At 40.8% G+C, this 21,880-nt stretch overlaps 1 pseudogene; it reads left to right on the top strand.

Annotated features, from left to right (window-relative positions):
* The first annotated feature begins 12,790 nt into the window (after positions 1-12,790).
* LOC116509379 lies at positions 12,791-20,822 on the top strand (annotated as a pseudogene).
* Positions 20,823-21,880: the final 1,058 nt, after the last annotated feature.

Genomic DNA, 21,880 nt, shown 5'->3' with positions numbered 1-21,880 from the left:
TATCATTTTAAGAAAATGGCCGTACATTGTGGTTTTCCTGCAACCCTTTTCACATCCATTTATACATCACACTAGAGCACTAATTGCTGCTATGAAATTATGCAATGATAGATTATAATACTGAAGAGTCTACAGTGTGGAGAGTATTCCACATCAACACATTTTCATGAGTACTCAAGTGGGATCATCTCTAAAATGCTGAAGATGTACACAATGAGAAGGAATATCTTCTCTTTTGCAGAAACCTCAGTAAACTTAATTTAGATTTCCCTCCACTTAATGCAGTTCACTGAGAGTTAGAAGAAAATAGTGAGCAATGTGTCTGAATATATAGATGTATGATTGATAAACTCCATATGATTTACTACTCAAAGTGTGATGGGAAGAAAACAAATGGAAGAATTAAAAGACTTTTAAGACTAACTTTATAAAAATGAAAAACATTTTTGCAGAAAGTCAGGAGATTCGGACTGCAAGATCAAGTAAAGCTTTATTTTGGCCAAAAGACTTAGACAGTGTCAGGGATGTGCAGTCACTAGAGGCAGGGGAGGCGGGGCCTCACCAGTCTCCTAAGGGAAAAGAAAGAATTTTAAATAATTTTTAAAAAATAATTAAAGCCAGGGTAGTTGCTACCAGATTCAAAGTCACAGTGGCTTGGTGTCTGCTCTCAGTGTTAACTATGGGAGGAGGCCAGAGAACTCGGGGCCTCTTTCGCCTAAGGAATTGTTCGCCTTTTAAAAGTTAAGGAGGAGTTAAAACCGAAAACTTTCATATGCAAAAGAGGCACTGATTCTCCCGCCTCCTGATCGGGGAGCAGCGAATCATGCCTTACGAGCATGCTTACGTTGAGCACGCTTACGTTGGGCGGACAAGAGGAGAGTTGAGAGAGTTTCCACAGCTGGAAAAGGTGGATTGGACGGAGGGAGGGGGGGATTCAAATTTATTGTAATTTAATTTGTAATTTTTTTATTGTGAGGTGTGTGTGTGTGTTTTCTTTCTTCACAGCGGTGGGGTCGGAGGAGGCAGGGGGGGCGAGGCGGCGGAGCACGGAGGTGGCAGGGACGTTCTCGCCGCTGTGTCCCAACAGGCCAGGTGTCTCGCGTTTATGTCTGCCATAAACGTGAGATGCCTGGCCTGTTGGACACAGTGGTGGCGGGGGAGGAATGGGCTGGATGGGCTGGCTGCCTGGCGAGGGGGGAGCCCTTTAAAGCCCTGCTGCCGTGCCTTCCCAGCAAGACTTCCTTTTGGCTCGCGGTTTCCCTTGCCTGCCTTAACCAAAGCTTGGCGCCCTGCCTCTGCTTTCGCGCTCTCCCTCTCTTAGCTGTGCAGCAGCTTCGGCGGCAGCTCTCGGCCTACAGCAGCAACATCGCACAGGCTGTGGAAGGAGAAGGAGGAAGGGGAGGGAACAAGAGAGGCGTTTAATGGGCGTGCACCCCACAGCCAGGACCGCCATTGCCCCTCAAGCCGCGTTTCTTCCTGCAAAGCCCTTCGGAGCTCTCGGGTTGCCCGAAGGGCTTTGCAGGAAGAAACGCGGCTTGAGGGGCAATGACGGTCCTGGCTGTGGGGTGCACGCCCGTCAAACGCCTCTCTTGGTTCCCTCCTCCTCCTCCTTCTCCTTCCACAGCTTGCGCGATGTTGCTGCCGTAGGCCGAGAGCTGCCGCCGAAGCTTCTGCACAGCTGAGAGAGGGAGAGCACGAAAGCAGAGGCAGGGCACCAAGCTTTAGTTAAGGCAGGCAAGGGAAACCACGAGCCGAAAGGAAGTCTTGCTGGGAAGGCGCGGCAGCAGGGCTTTAAAGGGCTCCCCCCTCCCCAGCCAGCCAGCCAGCCCACCCAGCCCATTCCTCCCCCGCCACCACTGTGTCCAACAGGCCAAGTTGCTGGGAGGAGAAAGTTTGGGCTGCAGAGCAGAGTTTGAACTGCCAAGTGACGTGCGGTGAGCTTCATGGCCGGTGAGGGTCCCGCTCTATGGCGGACGCGGCGCCGGGGCTTCAAATGTACTGTCTCAAAGATGCTTTTTTGTACCTTGCAAAGTGCAAATATAAAAATGACTAAAGATCATCTAACCTGCCCTGACCCATCTCACTCTTATGTTCAAATCTCACTTTACATCCTGCCTAAGTCCCCCCCTTCAAGACTCTATTTTTAGCTACAATTGAGTCTTGCCTCTTACTGTGTCTTATTATGATATTTGGCATTGCATATGGCAAGGTTAATATCTCAGGAGTACATATTAGCAATGCAAACATATACAGGATATCAGGATAATGATACATAGCAGTGAGAAGAAAGAGACAAGTGATACATATAGAATGATTCTCAGATCGTACTCTCTGAAGACACTTTCTCCAGTCTCCAGGGTGCATGTTCCAGTCTAATTACTAGGTAAGCATAAATACATCTTTCCTACAGAAAAAGACTCCATTTTTTCCTACACACAAAGGGGTCAAAGGGTCTTTTCATTAGTCCAGTCCTGTAAGGTTCCTGCCATGAACATGCCAGTGAGTGGTTGTAATGGTGCTTTTTGCTTAGGGTTCTTTCGCTTATCCCTGAGAACTGGACCTTCAAACAGATAATGGGAACTTGTATTTCCAGGAGGAAAGTGGAAACATAATCCTGATGAGGATTGAATCGTGGTGGCTGAAATGGCCTTGGGCATTTTTCAGTAGTCAAATTCCCCTCCCAATGGTTACTAATGAGCAGTGGGGTGGAAGCGAGAAGATGACCTTCTGTTGGAAGAAGTTGTGGGCAGATGGAGACATACTGCAGGTTAATTTTACGTCCATGAGTGTCTTTCTAGGGCCAAGGTATACTTCTGATGGACATTGCTCTTCTGCCAGTGATCCTATAGGAATGCCAGGTTCCTGATACTGCTTGACACACAAAGAAGGTGACCCTAGGATTTCCACACCAACAGCTATAGGGCCAACAATGGGGAGGTGGCTCATCCCCAGCCTTTTGAATGTATTATAAAAGCCACCTTGCAACTTGGCTTCTGCTGCTTTGGTTCTCCATCTACCACCTTTCTCAAGGACTATTGTGGCCCTGGTCTTTTCCCAAAGATCTCGCTCAACTGGAACTGCATTGTAAGATGAAGGGCCAGCAGACAAGCACAACCAGCATTTTTGAACTAGGGCAGGGGTCAGACTGATTAATTAGGCTTTGACCCAATTCCAGTATTTTAACATATAGTTCCCTTTTCTCAATTGTTGCAGGGGCCCGTTCTCCCTTTGTTCTATCCCACTTTTTACCGGGATTGTCAGAGGCTTGTCCTTAGGTCTTGGGATGATTGGCCTATGGTTCCATCCCCATGCATAGACAATGCGCCTTTGGCGGGAGTGGACATGTCCCAAAGCATCCACACCCTGTGACCTGATCCTCTCTCAAGGGCAAGGGGGGGGGGGTCACTTGGGCATTCTTACAACACTGGGAACTACTGTTCAGGATGTTATCACTTAGCACGCCCTTTGCCAATAACAGGCAATGCCACAAAAAGCTCATAATTTTCCTTTACACAGAACCTACCCAATCACAATTCCCTTAATCTACAAATCACTACATTAGGAAGAAGGTTAGGGTTATATGTGACTTGGGAAAAGGCAATATCAGTCCTAGGTGTTCCACAAAACCAACCCATATTTGTAAAATACAATGTCCACAGTCCTAGGACTAATACAGCACTACAGAGAGCCCACTCCCAGGTTTCCTCAAACATAAATGTCTCCAGGGGTTTCGTACTGCTGTCTGTCACAATCAATGATTTTTGACTCAGCACCTGCCTTTTTGGGGAGGGGGCGATTCCAGTAGAATGAATATCCAACACAGCAAATCACAATATGGGCAAGCACACTCACTAAAGCAACAGATAATGAAGTTATGGCTATGCATGCTCAACTTTCCATTCCCTGATAGGATTACATCTAACAATTGGAAAGTTGTCTTCCTCCTCCAAATCTTTAGCCGTACGTAAAGACATCAGCTTCCAGGGGTGATGCCAGTAAGTGCTCTTCTGCCCCAAAAGTAGATTGCCCATTGCTGGTAGGACAGTTATAGGGGGCGCTTTATTCAAGTGTACCACTAAGGGATGGGCTTCATCCTGATCTGCCTCCCAAGACTCGTCAGCAACTGGCTTAACTCGAGTCCAATGAATCAAATACTTGGATTCCAACACTCTTACTGCAAGTGGAGAACACCTGACCACAGTATACACTTGGGTTCCACTTGGGTTTCAAGTTCTTCTCCTTTCCAGTGTTTTGCCTATACTTGTCTCCCACCTGAATATTATGACTAGAGGTGCTCAGAAACGGTGGGCTATTTGGATTTCTTTTGCTTGTTTAATTCTCCCACCATTTGACTCACCCATGAGGCCCCTAGTTAGGCAAGAGGGTGGCCAGATTTAGGGCATTTGTCTGTTTCAATGTCACTTGAGGATTATGAGTGAGGAGAGTTTGATACTTATAAATTAGTTGGTTGTCCAAAAGTCAATTTATTAGCTTCCTCTATCAGAAGAGGAGTGGCATTATATTATTCTTTGAGTCCACATACAAATTAAAAGGTTTCTCGAGGTTGGGAAGTCCCATAAGAGGAGCTTGAGACAATTTTTACTTCAAGGTTTCAAACGCTTGTTTCTGCTCCCGCTCCCAAACAAAGGGTTCTTTTCACCCCCCTTTGTAAATTCATAGAGTAGTTTGGCTAGTAGGATAAAAATTGGCATCCATTCCATCCTGTCTTTAGGTTGTTTTGTGCACGACAGAGACAGGCACTTTCTTTTCCAAATAGCCCCATGAGCATGTAAAACTCTAAATACATATTTTCTGTCTGTGTAGACATTAACCATCTTCCCTTTTGCCAACTGGAGGGCTCATCATCTAATCAGGTGTGGGGTTCTAACTACTGATTCTTCCGGCAGGTCTCCTGGCCTCCCACTTTTCTGTCTAAGAGCCTCAGTGAGGAAAAAAATGTGTTTCCTCTTGCCTTTTGAAGTTCCTTCTCCTCTGAAATTTGAGCCTAATTACTATATGCTTTGTATGCTAATTCCACAAGTTCAGAGATGCCTTTCCTGGGCCCCCCTCTGTCTTCTGTAATTTGGCTCTAATGTCATCTGCAGACTGACCAATGAAGATCATATTGACCATTCTCTTATTTTCTTCAGCTGCAGGATCTAATTTGGAATATTGCCTAAAGGTTTGATAAATGCCTTCTAGGATTTCCCCTGGATTTTCATCCTGTTTCTGTTGAATTCGATAGACCTTCCCTAAGTTCTTAACATTTGCTTGAATCCTAACAAAACTAAGGTCCAATAGTTTTGCAGCTGAATGGACTAAGGTTCCCAGTCTGGTTCCTTCAATAACCATGTCCAGTCCAGATCTTTTGCATGATCCTTCTGCAAAGGCTTATTCATGGTTCCCTTCACCAACCTTCTTTCTCTGGGGTTAATAAAATTTTCATCAGACATTGTATGTCAGCCCAAGTAGACTGGTGAGTTCAGAAAAATGGATGCAAAAGGACATGCATCTCATCTGGATTTTCTCTATAATTAGGAATTTGATTTTTCCAATTATATAAATTAGCCATTGAGAATGGAGCATATATCCACACCTCATGTAGCTCCCCCTCAGCTCCTGGCAATAAAATTCCCTCAGGGGCAATTTGAGTTTTTATCTCAACTGCTCCCTTGGACCAGGTTTGTGGTCCACTTGATCTGTCCCTTTGGTAACCTTTTTGGTTTCCTTCCTCCTACTTCTTCAGTGTCAACCATTTCATGTCAAAGATACACAGGTGGAGGGCACTGATGTCAGAGACTCTCTCTCTTTTCTTTTTTGTAAAACAAAAACAAAAAACACTTAAACACATCAACAAAGACAAACACGCAAGTTAAACAACACAGGAACTAAATGTTTCATTGAGACTCTCTTCTTATTTTTTATTTTCTTTCCTCCTTCAGGCTTGTTACCCATCCTGGTAACTGACTATATCTCAGGGTTTTCTAAGAGTGTTGTATCCTGTCCACCCAGGACTACACACCTTACAACTCTTTCTTCTTCTTCTTCTTCTTCTTTGTTCTGGGGTGTTCAGTGTCTTCTCTTTTCTACTTTTTTGGATCTCCCAGCAAGCGCTCGCATATTTTTAAAGATCAAGATGTATAGAGTAACATGTATTGAAAAGGCATTTGAGGAACACTTCCTTCACCACCCATGTTCTATTTCTAAGACACTGTCACCGACCTGGGGTGCCGGAGTATCACGGTCACCTTCAGGAACTGCGATGACTTAACCACCCATACAATTCTAGAGCCTCATTAGGTTACGCTGGTTCCATTAGGAAGGGACACTATCCCAGGCTCAAGGGGGTGATCAGGCCCCCTCTTCCACTCTCAAATGAGTGGGTCTACAATTCCCACAATATTTGCCTGCAGGTGTCTTCTTATTTATGAGCTTGTCTTGATCTCGTGGTAGTTCTTGGATCGGTCGGTGTCTACCAAGTGCTCATAGGGGTCGTGAGTCTCCTCCCAGAGAAACTCTCTGTTGGCGCCTGAAGGTAGGACTAGACGGTCTCAATTGGGCATTGGTTGGTCTATGCCGTCCTCAGCAAAATATCGTTCCTCAATCTCCTGGCTAAGGCTCGCCATAAATGTTGCAGAAAATCAGGAGATTCAGACTGCAAGATCAAGAAAATTTTGGCCAAATGGCTCAGACAGTGTAAACCCACATTTGACATCTGAGCGAGGTTCTTAGGGAGAAGCAAGTTCTTATAACTTCCTCAAAACAGTTAACACAGAAATGTGCTAAATCATTTCTATTGGCTGGGCTCCTTATTGCTAGGCAGAGAAGCATGCAGGAAATACTAGTTTTATTCTGACATATGTGGTTAAGCCCTATGTCTGACTCGCAAGTGAGACCTCCAACTGACTCGACCTACTTACAGCAGGTATTGTGGTTTGACATTCAAGTTTCCTGAGTTCAAGCTTCCTGTCTCAAAGATGCTTTTTTGTACCTTACAAAGTGCAAAGATAAAAATGATTAAAGATCATCTAACCTGACCCAGACTCATCTCACTCTTATGTCCAAATCTCACTTTACGTCCTGCCTTACCATGGATGGAGGTGTCTTCTAAACTTTAAAAAGATGCTGATGTAGAGTTTCTCTTCTATTTGAAGCTATCTTTAGGCATATTTATTTATTTGATAAATTTATTTGCTGCCTATCTCGCTGCAAGGCTACACTCGGTTGCTCACAACAGTAAAAAAATGAAAAGACATGTAAGCCTAACGATAGCAAAAAAGTGAAACAATCAAATAAACAATTAAAACACCGTAATTTGAGATTTAAAAAATGGGAGGGAGAAAGCAGGGAATACGGGGGAGGAGAGGTGGGTTTGCTATCAATCTAATAGTTACTTCCAGTGGGGTATTCCCTCATTGGATCCCCAGGCCATTTGGCAGAGTCAGGTCTTCAACCTCTTGTGGAAGGATAGGAGGGTGGGGACAAATCTCACCATGGGAGGGTACCATGTTCCAGGAAGTGGGTTTTAGGGCACAGAAGTCGCTTCTGGATCCCAACAATCAAAGTTCTTTGACTGACAGGATCCATAGCAGGCCATATGATGTAGAGATGCACACCAGTGGTTAAGAGCTTGAAGAATCTATGAGTATAGTTTTCCTGTTTAGTTGCTTCATACCCCCTTGCTAATGTTTTCAGGCTGTTTGTCCTAATGTGAAAGAGGAAAAAGGGATTATAATCTGTGGGTTTCCTTATTTTGGTAAGCCTCTCTGTCACCTCTTTCATCTTTGCATGTTGGAGACAATATACATCCCTTGGTAGATTGTCTGATCTACAAATTGCTGATTCTGTTCCTCTGAAAAGTGAGTCACCTATTCGCACCTTTTTTATTTGGGGAAGTTTGAATCTTGTCCTGTCACTGGAATACTTGATGAAGTCTCTTCTCCGGTTGTCTGCATGTTTCCTTCCAGCAGGGGAACATATGAAATCGACTGCTCCACTCTAGCAGGGCTGGACTGAACAGAAACATCAGAACAGAAATCGGGAAAAGATTTCCAATTCAAATTAGTCTTTCTTGCTTTTCGTGCACATTAACAACAGTATTTGAACAAGCATCTTTTTATTTAAAAAAAGCCTCAGATGCAGAACTTTGACGTTTCAGCATTTTAAGGAGCAAATTCAATATTTTGACATTTGGATTTTGAACATATTCACATTTAAATGGGACCTACAGATTTTTTTTTATTTGGGGAAGTTTGAATCTTTTCCTGTCACTGGAATATTTGGTGAAGTCTCTTTTCCATTTGTCTGCATGTTTTCTTGGGGGGGGGGGGGGTGAGGAAGCATACAAAATCAACTGTTCCACTACGGCAGGGCTGGACTGGAGAGCAAGGACTGTCTTCTTGATTTTTTTTTTCATCCTGTGAGTGACATGCTGCCATTGGACTATCATTAGGGAGTTTATTTTTCCTGATAGTTGTTTCTTCATTACTATTCATGGTGGAAAATCTATGGCATGCATGCCAGAGGTGGCACACAGAGCCCTCTGTGCTGGGACACGTCGCTCCTGGTCAGATCTCGGTGGCATTTTTTCGTGAGCTTCTGTTTCCCTGCAAATGACGAAACAGAAGCTCACGAAATAAAAAGATCTTACCTCTTGCTGCGCTACTGGTGTTGAGATGCCTGCCTCCCACCGGCCAGCTGGTCTTTGGGTCTTTGCTGTGCATGCATGTCCGTGCATGCACATGTCAGTGCATGTCAGCATGCATGCCAGCACATGTGCATGGTTACACATGTTTGTCCATGCCAGTGCATGCATGCATGTTGATAAATGTGTGAGGGTATGTTGGTGCATGCAGGCGTGTGCACCTTTCAATTTGGGCATGCACACGTGCACAGTTTGGGCATTCAGTGTCTAAAAGGTTCCCCATCACTGTTTACTATATTCAGTTTGGACATAGACTTCTGCCTTTACTGGGAATTCTTCATTTTCTCTGTTGAAAGTAGTTAGACTTTCCTCTAGAGACTAGATCCTTCATTTTTTCTTCCAGTATTCTGATTAGTTTACATTTGGTACAAGTATTTTGGGTCCTCTATGAACATACATAAATGGCACATTGCAAATTGAAAAGATTGCATTTGCAACCTACTAAAAACCAAGATTATAAACATATTCACAGTAAAGTTGCTTAACTTAGTGAGTTAAAAATATACAGATGATAGTATACAAATATTTCCTGGATACCTAATGCATCTTATTGCAATTGATAAGGGAATTACTATCATGGTAAAGTATAACACTGAAGGATCCATTAGTACCTGATTCTCAAGATTACTGGGATATCAAACAGGTTCCTGACATGCCTAGCTGACAACTTAATTATCCAAAAGGTATAGAAGGTTTTTAGATTAAAAAAATAACACAGTAACTTTGATATTCAGTACAGGTTATTTATGACTTTTCAGGAGACTCCACTCATTACAACTGCAGTTGGATTTCAGATCAGCTAAAAACATAGCATGGAAAAAGTGCAGAACTTGTTATTCAAGAAACATCAGAACAGAAATCGGGATTTCCAATTCTAATTCGTCTCTCTTGCTTTAGTGCACATTAACAACAGTATTTGAACAACCATCTTTTTACAAAAAAACTTTGACATTTCAGCATTTTAAGGAGCAAATTCAATATTTAAACATATTCACATTTAAATGGGACCTTAGAGATTTTTTTAGTTCAATGGCCCATCCCGTGACAGAGCACCCACAACTCCAAGACACAATCTATTGTGAAAATTTTCAGACATAAGGCAGAACTTAACTGGGCCACAAACAGCTTTTGTCCTACCTACAGAAGTGGGGAACATATAGTTTCCAAAGAGAAAGAGGTTTAGAGAGCAAAAGATCTCCTGAGGTAATATAGTACAATTAGGAGCATGACTACGTTCTAGAAAAGTGGTATGATTGCACATTCACTTTATTCAGAAGTGGATAATCTTTAGGCCTTAGTGTCCTGCTTCAGGTTTTCAGGGCTCCAGTCTGCTGAAAAGGTAGGCCAATATTTCTTTCATTTGGAGGTGAGAAACAAATGAAAACTTTCTTAGAAGTGCTACAGTATGCAAATATACTCTTAAGTCAATTATTCCTAGTGTCTTCACCCATTGCCATTTTTTGATCAGCATTATGGAAGTAGGCTGCCATTGTCTTCTCTTGAAGTGTTTTGGGATTTTCCAGGTTCACCAACCATTCCTAAATTCATGTTGCATTGTCCCACCTATTTGGCAACCAAAAAATATTACTTGAAGCCTTTCCTTTCAAAGGCAGTTTGTCATGACAATTTATTTACATTTAAACCTGAACATAGTATAAAGGAATGTAGAACTGACCTTGGGGAAATATGAGAAAGCCATAAAGGAGGGGAGTGGGGGCGGATTGCTTGCAGAAAAGATTAAATAGTCTGGGGATAGAAGGAACTCAAAGAACCCCACCAAAAATGGACATGGTCCCCCCAAATACGATTGCTAGCTGGCTATATATGGATGTGATAAAAATGGAGCCAAAAACCTGTTTTTGCCACAAGACAAATCCTAAGAAGAAAACCAGGGAGGTACCTGGGATTCACAAACAGAGAATCTGCATAGGAACAATTTCATCCAAGGCCATTGTCACCTACTCAAGTGAAGCTGAAAATAAGTTTTCAATTGGCCAGGAAACACTTCAGGAATGATACCAAGTTCCCTCCAGAATTCTGATGAATTCTCATTCTTGACATATCTCCCGTTGCCCTGGTGTTCCTGCTGCTCTCTTCCCCCCTAGCAGTGTCCAGTCACTTGCTTTCCTTTCTGCCCTTGTCAAAGGGATTAACTACAATTTCACTAAGGACCCTTTGGCTACCAAACTCCAGAACTTGAGTGCTTCTACCTAGCATTTAGCAGCTGTGATATAAGCAACCTACTCACCACTCAGTCAACATCGTCCCCTGGGCATCCCACTCTCCCCTGGATAACCAAAAGAAGACAAGTTCCACTTTCAATGTGCAGGGTAAGCCAGATTCACCTCACCCCAGTTTTTCACCCAAGAATGAAAGCATGAATTGCTGCTCCCCCTAGGTTCACTTCCCAAACCATCTTAACTTGAAGTCATTAATCCAGTCCTCAACTCTCCCTTCTCTGGAGGCACTGTCTATGGAGATTCCCAGTCATCCAGGTCATGGTTGTCCCAAAGGCTGTACTGAAGATGCTTCTTCAAGAGGCAACTGGACTTACTTGAAAGTCCTTGAAAATCCAGTTGTCTTTTGAAAAAGCACCTTTGGGTCGGGAGGCACTGACGGAATCCGACTGGGTCTGTCACAAGTTACAGAAAACAAGCTTTCTTAAGTCTGAAATCAGAAGTTAGAACAGAGTTGACAGCCAAAAAATAGCTCCTGTTCCACACCGCTGCTTAAGGGAAGGTTCTTAGGATACATGTTATTTCTTTTGGTGGGCCACCAACTGGCCTGGCCTCTCCACATCCTCTGATCTTGCACAATTTCTTTGAGTTTTTCTATGCTCTGATTGGTGTCGCTTTGATAGTGTCCAGCCACTGTCTTCTTTGATTGCCTGGTTTCCTTTTACCACTAACTCCTCCGGGCATAATTGATTTCTCCAGTGAACTCCCCTGCATGACGTGAATGACATGACATCCTTGTTGCAGGAAATGAGATAGTATGGTCAGAGATAAGAGAAGGGCAAAGTTGAGAAATGGATGATCTCTTCCTGAGATGAGAAGAAGTGTTGACAATCCATATAAACAACATTATGTTATAAATTAGATCTTTACATAATCTGATTTAGAAGAGGAAAACTTCCTGGGTCTCTTCTCCCCACCCCCACTATCAACTGCATCATAGTATAATGTTCTACTCACACTCCTATGGCTTTGTTATGGGAGACTGAATCCAGGGATGACCAACTAATATATTTTGCATTTCCTTATTTCAGCTGCCAAGGATGACAGGGAAGGGATGCTACTAACACAGTGAGTTCACTAGTGTGTGTGGTTTGAAGGTTTCACATTTAAAAGAATGGGAATGTTTTTTTAATGAGAAAAATACCATTAATATTTTTAATAAATAGTAAAAATTACTATATATTTTCTTTATTTGTAAAAATTACTGTACCATGGATAATTGCCATTGTGATGCTGGGTTTTAGATTATTCAGGGATTCCCCAAAATAGAGTATGAACTCTGCTTGCTTATTCCAATTGCGTTTCAGAATGGATCTTCCCTGAAATAAATGTAACTTTTCCATTTAGAATATTACAACATGGAATTGTTGGGCTGCTGATACGACGTAGGTAAACCTTGGATGAAAACAATATAGATTACATATATCTGACTTCAGTGTGACCATGTACTTTTCCATTTTAAATTCAGGCCTATAACCAAAAAGTTTTCTTCTATCTATCTTTTGAAACACACATCAAAATTGTTGTCACATGTACAAGTGGAAATATTTTAATTAAGAAAACTGAAGGCATGATGATAAGAAGTAGTACCAATCTCTGCCTTTAGAACATTATGTAAACAGTATTTACTTTACTGATAAAATATGAGATAAATTTCTACATGTTTTTGAGAAGAATCTTGGTATGAAGTATTATGATCCATTGATAAGGAGTCCCATATGACTTTGTAGAATATGTTCATGAAAAAAATGCCCCAACTCAGGGTATAAAAGAAAGGAACCTTGCATAGCCATCCTTACCTTTTCCTTAAAAAATTCAAGTTTGCAACTGCCTTTAGGAAAAGAGGACCATGAAGTGGCTAATTCTTGCTTTAGTGTGCCTTCACCTCAGTGAGGCTATTGTCAAGTGAGTATAGCATAATTATATAATAGCTTCAATTGCCTTTCAGCTTCAGTTGCTCTCTTAATTCAAAAAATCTTGTTTGTTTCTCTCTCACTCTCTCTCTCCTAATTGTTTTCTTTCTTAAATGAGGTTTGCATACCTAACTCCAAAAATAGTTTGGATTGATTTGTGGAAGTCATGGGGACAGTAGACATTGCACTTGATGTACCTGCCTTTGGAGACCATCTGGTGGGAAATTCATGGACTTTCTTCAGCAGTTGATTGGCCACTGCTGGATTAAATGAGTCAGGGGTTTGATCCAGTATATATTATGTTTATGCTTTTAAGCTCACTGCATTTCTGTATCAGATGAATGTCCTTTTCCTAAGGTATTCAGAAATTACAATGCCTTTTAGACACAGTTTCTAGAACAATGTATGCATTTACACTTTTGTAAATATACACTACTATCTTGCTGTACAGTACATTTATTTTTTCATAGGATTTTTGCAGAAGAACTGCATCCACAAATTCAAAAACTGCTCTTCTGTGCTGAAGATTAACTGGATTGACTTTATGTTTTAGCTCAAAAGTAGATGATTAGGTAGCATTTTCTTAGGGATGTAGACTACAATTAAAGATGTATACACTAGGATAAGCCATTACAACTCCTAGGAGACCCTCAGATGCAATGTTAAAATTAGGAGTAACAACTCTTTTGTGTAGCTTTTATGATAAATAACAGCTGTTTCCTATGGGGATATTTTCAGAATGATGTAATGCATTTTTGTGTTGCATTAGGTAGATAATTCATCCCATTCCATCTTCTCTCTGCAAAAATATTGAATCAGATTTTTTGGGGGGGAGGGGGAGCATTTAGTCAACTGGAATTATGCAGGTACAGCCTTGGCTTCCAACACTTGATAGCAATAGTACTTAGACTTATATACTGCCTCACAGTGCTTTACATCCCTCTCTAAGCATTTTACAGAGTCAGTATATTGCCTCCAACAATCTGGGTCCTCATTTTACCTTGGAGAGATGGATGGCTGAGCCTGCCGAAATGCAGTCAGCTGGCAGTCAGCAGAAGTAGTCTGCAATACTGCATTCAAACCACTGCGCCACTGCAGCTCCTTGATAGAATAGACAACATTAGATAACATTGTGTTATTATTGAAATTTGTAATCCTATTGTAGAATAATAGAGTTGAAAGGGGGACATTGGAGTGCTTCAGTTTGATTTCCTGCTCAATGAAGAAAAGATTTAAACCCTGACAGAATCAAACAGAAGTTAACATTACTAATTAAATGATACTGAGTTCTGTCCAGGTGAACTCTACAAAATCTCAATGAAAAAAACTCAATATTGGAAGTGTCTAGAGCTGCCAGTTTGATTCTCTGCTTAACTGCTTATCTCACACAGAGTCCCCTTAAAAAATTCAAGTCCATGCGGGAAGTGATGCAGGAGAAAGGTGTCCATGGACCACTTCTATACAAGTATTATGATCCAGCCAGAAAATATTTCAATAGCTTTGCCATTGATGATGAGCCCCTTGCTAACTTCATGGATGTGAGTATCTGGTTAGTTAAAGGCAAACTATCACAATTATGTCAAAATGAAAAATAGACAGGAAGAGTTTACATTAGTTGAGGAAATCATATGCCTGGTTCCAATTGCAATTGTGTTATAATTTGGAAATCTGGATAACTAACATCAAACACACTTACATGTACCCAATTAATCATGAAACAGGTATGAAACCCTAATTAAATTGTAAGTGTACTTATGTGGATATACAGTACCTACTTAAAAAAATCCTATTTAGAATCAGCTGGAATTTTAAAGCCATGTTTCTGAAATTTTTATTTCTTCTACATTTTTACCTATCGATATTCCTAAAATATATCATACAATATGTTTGAAGTGTGTACAGAATGTTCTGTTAGATGTGCTAAGTCCTTACATAATCAACATTCAAGTGTGGAAGACCTGAATGATGACCATGTTTTCCTTTTTCTAGATGTCCTATTATGGAGAGATCACTATTGGAACTCCACCCCAGAAATTCATGGTTCTCTTTGACACTGGGTCATCCAATCTCTGGGTGCCATCCGTCTATTGCCAGAGTGACCCTTGCAGTGAGTATTCTTTCTCATTCATTTAAGAATAAAGATATGCATTTTTTTTTGTCCTTCACACCTATTATGCTGTTATTTAAACCTGGTTTTGTTATGGATTCAAAAGTAAAACTTTCTCTCCCCCACTCTCATTTCCATTACCAGGAAACCATCCATTATTTAATCCCAGTCAGTCTTCTACTTATTCCAGCAAAGGACAAACTTTTGCTATACAGTATGGAAGTGGTAGTCTCACTGGGGTCTTTGGCTATGATACTGTAATGGTAAAGTATTTGTTTGACTTTATATTTCTAACACAAGGCAATATTATTGATATTATACAATGGACAGTATTGGTTTTGTCAGTGACTGAAATCAAAATGATGATGATATTTAGTAATGAATTGAATCTTGAAAACATTCAAGCCTGCAAATACTTAAATCTCATAGATGTAGAGAGAGATTGGGGCATTTCCACTGGTCTTACCTTCTGCTGAAGTATCATGGGGTTTAGCTAACGTCCTTATATTGCTGCCAAGGCTTTGATGGACGAAGAAGGGAGAGCTGCTAGCTGCTTGATGTGGATGACACAAAGGGAGTATCAAAAGCCAATCCTTTCCAAAGATCACTGGATAGAGGACTGGGCAACACACCTTCCTTGTTGTGAGAGGGGAAAATACTAGGAGCTGGTGCAGAATAGGAATTCAACCAGTGTTAGCCCCTTGCTCTGAGAGTCCCAAATAACTTGCCTTCTCTCTTTTCCACATCCAAATCTCTATTTTTGTGCTCCTATTCATTGTGAACACCCTTTTCATGACATTAGCTCTTTCAGTTTGCATATTTATGCGTTGAACATTTGAGAATATAAGAAAACTTGAATGAGGGTTCTCTTGTTGAATCTATCCATTTGTATCAAAAAGGCTAACATTTTGAAATCTTTTTAACATATTTCATGATCAATTGACCACGATGTTAGACAGGTTTCCCATCCTCTAATACCCTGCCCAGTGAATTATTTCTCTATTACAACAAAATAGATTAGCTAGTCATAATTTCAATTTTCTGGACTTCTGTTAGGCTATTGTGCTGTATACTTTTCCTATCTTCTGACTCATCCTGGTCCTTTGTAGATCCAAGGCATTCTTATTACCAATCAAGAATTTGGCCTAAGTGAAACTGAGCCTGGCACTGCTTTCCTCTATGCGAAATTTGATGGCATCCTGGGTTTGGCCTATCCTTACCTTTCTTCTGGTGGTGCCACTACTGTAATGCAGGGAATGATCCAGGAGAATCTGCTTGATGCTCCTCTTTTCAGCTTTTACCTGAGTCGGTGAGTATGAAGTCTTTTCTACCTTTTTGTTTTAATTTGGCTGTTTCAGTTTACTACAATGATTGTTTCTCAATTGTTGTCTATACCTTTCTATGGAGAGATGGAAAACTTACGATCACAGGTTCTTTTTGACCTTTGGTTTCTCACATTACATATTTGTTTTAGAAACCTATCCAATGGAGGTTTCTGTAAGATACTTACAGTAAATTCTCTTTGGATTACAGATTTCAGATCCACAAAACACTTCTTCATATTAGTTTAAAAGGCAGACAGAGAGAGGGAAGTTTTTGAATATATCAACTTTACATCATTAAAGTCTCAGCCGCTCTAAAGTATTACTGAGTCCTAGCCTTGAAATGCTGCTCATGCCTTTGTTTTAAAATTATGAGAAAAATGTTCTTCCAGTTGCTTGATAATTGTTTTCCTATTAAAATAGATTCTACTTTGTCTACATTATTCTCAGCGTGATTTAGGATTTCTTTAGAGCAGGGGTCTCCAACCTTGGCAACTTTAAGACTTGTGGACTTCAACTCTGGGAGACCCCTGCTTTAGAGTTTCAGAGCTTTAAAAATGGTTCTTGAAATTAGTGATATGAGATAAAAAGTATTATTTTTTACCTTATCATACTTGTCCTTTACTCTGTGTAGCTTCTGATTTGCCGGAGGATCTCACAGCTCTCTTTAGAGATTTAGAGATTTAGAGATTTATTAATATTTGTAGGCCGCCCTTTTCCCTGAGGGGACTCAGGGCGGCTCACATAAAATAGGGGAAGGGGAGATACAGACATTAAGATAAGACATATAATAAAATAATAAACAACATACATTCATCATTCGGGAGGGGAATTATCCTTGTCCCCAGGCCTGAAGGGCGAGCCAGTTCTTCAAGGCTGTGCGGAAGGCCTGGACGGTGGCGAGGGTGCGAATCTCTACGCACTTTTCAGGGTGGATACAGAGAAATGAAAAGACCTATTAACTGTCATCCTGGACAATAGTTTTAAGATATCAGAGTCAGATTCCAGATTAGTATTTTGAAACATTTCCTAACTATAAGAGCAGTTTGATAGTTAACCAAATACCCCGAGAGGTGCTGGGCTCCTCTTCAACAGATTTGTTAAAGGAGATCATAGTGAGTGACCATTCATGACTGGTTTAAACCAATGTTTTTCCACACTTGGCAACTGTAAGGTGGGTGACTTTAGTTTCCAGCATGTTAGCTGAGGAATTCTGGGAAGTGTACCCCACAAAAATGGCCAGGTTTGAAAAAACTTAGTTTAAACTGAATTCCACTCCAGATAGTGAGAATGGATTACCTAAATAGCTACTTCTGTTTCTGGTGTTGCATGATACTGTCCATTGGCATTAGGCCAAGGGTGTCAAACTAGATTTCATTGATTTCATTGAAGGCCGCATCAGCATTATATTTGACCTTGGGTGGCCGATGTTAGCGGGAATAAAGTGGGCATGGCCAGGTTGATGTCACTTGTGTTGGGGGTGCCTGTGGTGGCCTGAGCTCCCTGCCAGTCAAAAAGGCCTCTTGAGCTTTGTTTTCATATGTGATGGCCTCCTGCAACACTCTGCCAGCCAAAATGGAGTTCAGGAGCCTGTTCTGGCTGGCAGTGGCACTATGGGGCAGTCCTTCGCTGTTTCCAGGATAGCCCCGTGGGCCAGATCTAAGTATCCCATGGGCTGGATCTGTCACATGGGCCTTGAGTTTGACACCCTTGGACAAGGCAGCTCCTCATTATTTCACAATGAAAAGCCCCTCACACACAGGTCCTTCAATCAGCTAAAAAGGAAACATTGGTATGAACCAGCAATATATCTCAATAAGATTATCCTTGTGACTTTCTCCATTGATTTCATTAGGCAGCCAAGTGTACAGGATGGTGGTTCACTTATATTCGGAGGAATTGATTCCAGTCTCTACACTGGTCAGATTAACTGGAGTCCAGTCACCCAAGCCTTGTACTGGCAAATTGCAGTTGATGGGTAAGGCTGTTTTCAGGAGTAATATTTGCCAAAGAGCCTGATGGAAAACCAACTGAATCTTAAGTCTTATATGAGGAATAATTCCTTGGAGATGGGATTTTGAAATCTCTATGTCAAAGGACACTAGTGGGGCCCCAGAACCAATCAGAATGTTGCAATTGGTAGTTTTTGATATGACAGAAGGTGAAAGTATTAACTGGAGAGGTATCCAATTGAATGTAATAGCAATAGCACTTAGGCTTATATATTGCTTCATAGTGTTTTACAGCCCTCTCTAAGCAGTTTACAGAGTCAGCATAGTGCGCCAAACAATCTGGGTCCCCATTTTACCCACCTCAGAAGGATGGAAGGCTGAGTCAACTTTGAGCCTGGTGAGATTTGAACTGTCAAATTGCAGTCTGCTGGCAGTCAGCAGAAGAGTCTCTGGCTTCCTACATCAATGCATCTCTGATTCTACTAGTAGCAGCTGGTCAGCAGTCATTAATTTTGTACTCTACAAATACGCCTTTCCAGCTTGCTTTTATTTCTGGGACAATACTGTGTTTCCCCAAAATAAGACAGGGTCTTATTTTCTTCTGACCCCCAAAATAAGCACTTGGCCTTATTTATGGGGAACTCTTATTATTTTTGAGCTGCAGGAGGTGGCAAGCAAAGTCACCTTGTGGCTGCTGCTATATTGCAATATTTTCGGGGAGGACTTATTTTTGGGAGAGGGCTTATTTTAGCATTTGCACTCAAAAGCCTGATTTTGGGGGAGGTATTATTTTCAGGGAAACAGGGTAATCCTTTTTTCCTTCTTTGAAATAAAAAACAACAACAACCCCATGACTCAGGGCAAGAAAAAAACCAGGGCAAGAAAACAATCTGATTTTATACAAAAATAACCACAGCTGCTCCTGTTTCGGTAATGTCACTGAGTATCTTTTGACTAAGTGTGGAAGAACAATTTGACAGCAAATATCTCTGGACTTTCTTTCTCTAGATTCATGGTCGACAACCAGGTCACCAATTGGTGCAGCCAGGGGTGCCAGGCGATTGTGGATACTGGAACATCCCTACTCACTGTTCCTGGGCAGTTCTTTGAAAGCTTGATGCAGCACATTGGAGCCCAGCAAAACAACTATGGCCAGGTATGGGAAAGCTGCTAAATGCAGGGATGGAACTGGCAATCCTAAATCTCAGCACAAGATCTGGGATACTCTTATTGTGGGTATGAAAATATTTCCCAAATGTATCTAATATAAGATGACGCAAAAACTGACTCCCTTTATACTCATTTCATTTATCCAGGCAATGGGACTTGTGAGGTGGGATGGGAGGAAGGAGGTTGCCAGAAAATGTACAGCTATCTGGCAAGACCTACCCTATCATGGTTGCTAGTTCTTAGTTTAGCTTTTGTCAAATCAAACCAAACAAGATGCTAGTGGAGGTTCAACTCCCATCTGCTAGTGTAGGGAAGAGATGGCTTTTTCTTAAGAAGGCTAAAGCAAGAAATAGTGTTTTCCCTTCTAATGCATCTTGATATGGAATTAAGCCAGTGGGCTTGTAGAAGGAAGTAAATCAAAATAAGGTGAGCAAGATGCTATGTAATCTACTTACTTATTTACTCTCTAGTTTATTCCTTAGAATATTGAAATTATGGTTTTTGTACATTTTCTCTATATTTTTTTCCTATTCTATAGTATGTGGTTAGCTGCAATAACATTCAGAACTTGCCGACCATCACATTTGTCATCAATGGAGCTTATTTTCCTCTGAGTCCATCTGCCTATACCCTTCAGGTAGGTCATTCTTTTCAATAGCTGTTTTCATGTTGGTCTTAGGTATCTGAAATTACCTTGTATCAGGCATTTACAAGAGAAAGTCATTTACTAGAGAAAGGCATAGCACAGCTGGATCTCTTCATGACATTTTATTCTCCTTGCTGTCCTATGGAAAAGCAGGGAACATGACTTTGAGATGCCCTCATGGGAAAGCTGAAGAATGGAGCTAAGAAAGTTGGCAAGATACTATGGTATATAAAAAAGATATGGGTACCAGAAGGTGTAAAATGGTGTAAAGCATTGTAGCATTTAAAAAATAAATATTTGAGAGGCTTGGGTAATTAAGGCCAACAATTTATCTCCTGGTGGTTCATATATTGAACTTTAGATCACACTTCTCTTGTAGGAAATTGAGTAATAATGAACTGAGCAGGCCTAAAAATGTATTCTTTAAAATGAAGTTTGCAGACTAGTGGATAGTTTTGTGATTAAAAATCTTGGCAGTTATATGTGATTACAACTGTAGAGAGTTGGAATACTGAAAGTTAAACTTTGCTTTCTCAAGTTAACTGCCTTGAGTTATTTCTGATATTTTGCCTTAGCCCCAAAGTTTTAATGTAGTATATGCCTTTTTCTCAACAGCAGTCTAGTAACTATTGCCAGATTGGCATGATGCCTACTTACTTGCCATCCCAGAATGGGCAGCCTCTGTGGATCTTTGGTGATGTCTTCCTCAGGTCCTACTATTCTGTGTACGACGTGGGCAACAACCGGGTTGGCTTTGCAACAGCAGCATAAACATATCCAACAGTCTTTTCCAGGTCTTTTCATCTGCAAAAATCTTCCATTAATAGTGATAATAAATCAAATTTGGTTTCCTTCCCAAATTAACTGGAAGCAAATAAAACGATGATGCAAAGGACAGTCTTATGAGTGGATTTTTACTTGACCAACTTGACAGCATGGTACAGGAGCGATAGTTGGAAGAAATATGGCATCTCACTGTTTTCTTTGAACAACAGAATTCATCTATTTATTATTTTTTAAATCTTTCCCTATTCCAGGAACTAAAGAAAGACTGTATAATATCTTCTTAATATTTCTTCTTACATCATCTTATAATTACATCCTTAGTGTAGTTGCTTTGAATAGACATAACTGCAACCAAAGATTTCCTTTTTAAATATAGAAATAAAATTAAATATTGGTCCTAATAATTCCTTTAAATTCAATAAGAAAGAAGGAAAACCTATAGGCTAGTTTTCTGTGGGGATCAAATCTGGAGAGTACATACTGAGCATATACCAAGACAAGCATCAGCATGTCATCAATTTCCTTTATTGATCTATCATTTTAAGAAAATGGCCGTACATTGTGGTTTTCCTGCAACCCTTTTCACATCCATTTATACATCACACTAGAGCACTAATTGCTGCTATGAAATTATGCAATGATAGATTATAATACTGAAGAGTCTACAGTGTGGAGAGTATTCCACATCAACACATTTTCATGAGTACTCAAGTGGGATCATCTCTAAAATGCTGAAGATGTACACAATGAGAAGGAATATCTTCTCTTTTGCAGAAACCTCAGTAAACTTAATTTAGATTTCCCTCCACTTAATGCAGTTCACTGAGAGTTAGAAGAAAAATAGTGAGCAATGTGTCTGAATATATAGATGTATGATTGATAAACTCCATATGATTTACTACTCAAAGTGTGATGGGAAGAAAACAAATGGAAGAATTAAAAGACTTTTAAGACTAACTTTATAAAAATGAAAAACATTTTTGCAGAAAGTCAGGAGATTCGGACTGCAAGATCAAGTAAAGCTTTATTTTGGCCAAAAGACT

This window comes from Thamnophis elegans, chromosome 5 (genome assembly GCF_009769535.1).
Source record: "Thamnophis elegans isolate rThaEle1 chromosome 5, rThaEle1.pri, whole genome shotgun sequence".
Taxonomy (NCBI): Eukaryota; Metazoa; Chordata; class Lepidosauria; order Squamata; family Colubridae; genus Thamnophis; species Thamnophis elegans.
Note: the sequence above shows the minus strand (reverse complement) of the source record. Positions and strands in the feature narration are given on the sequence as shown.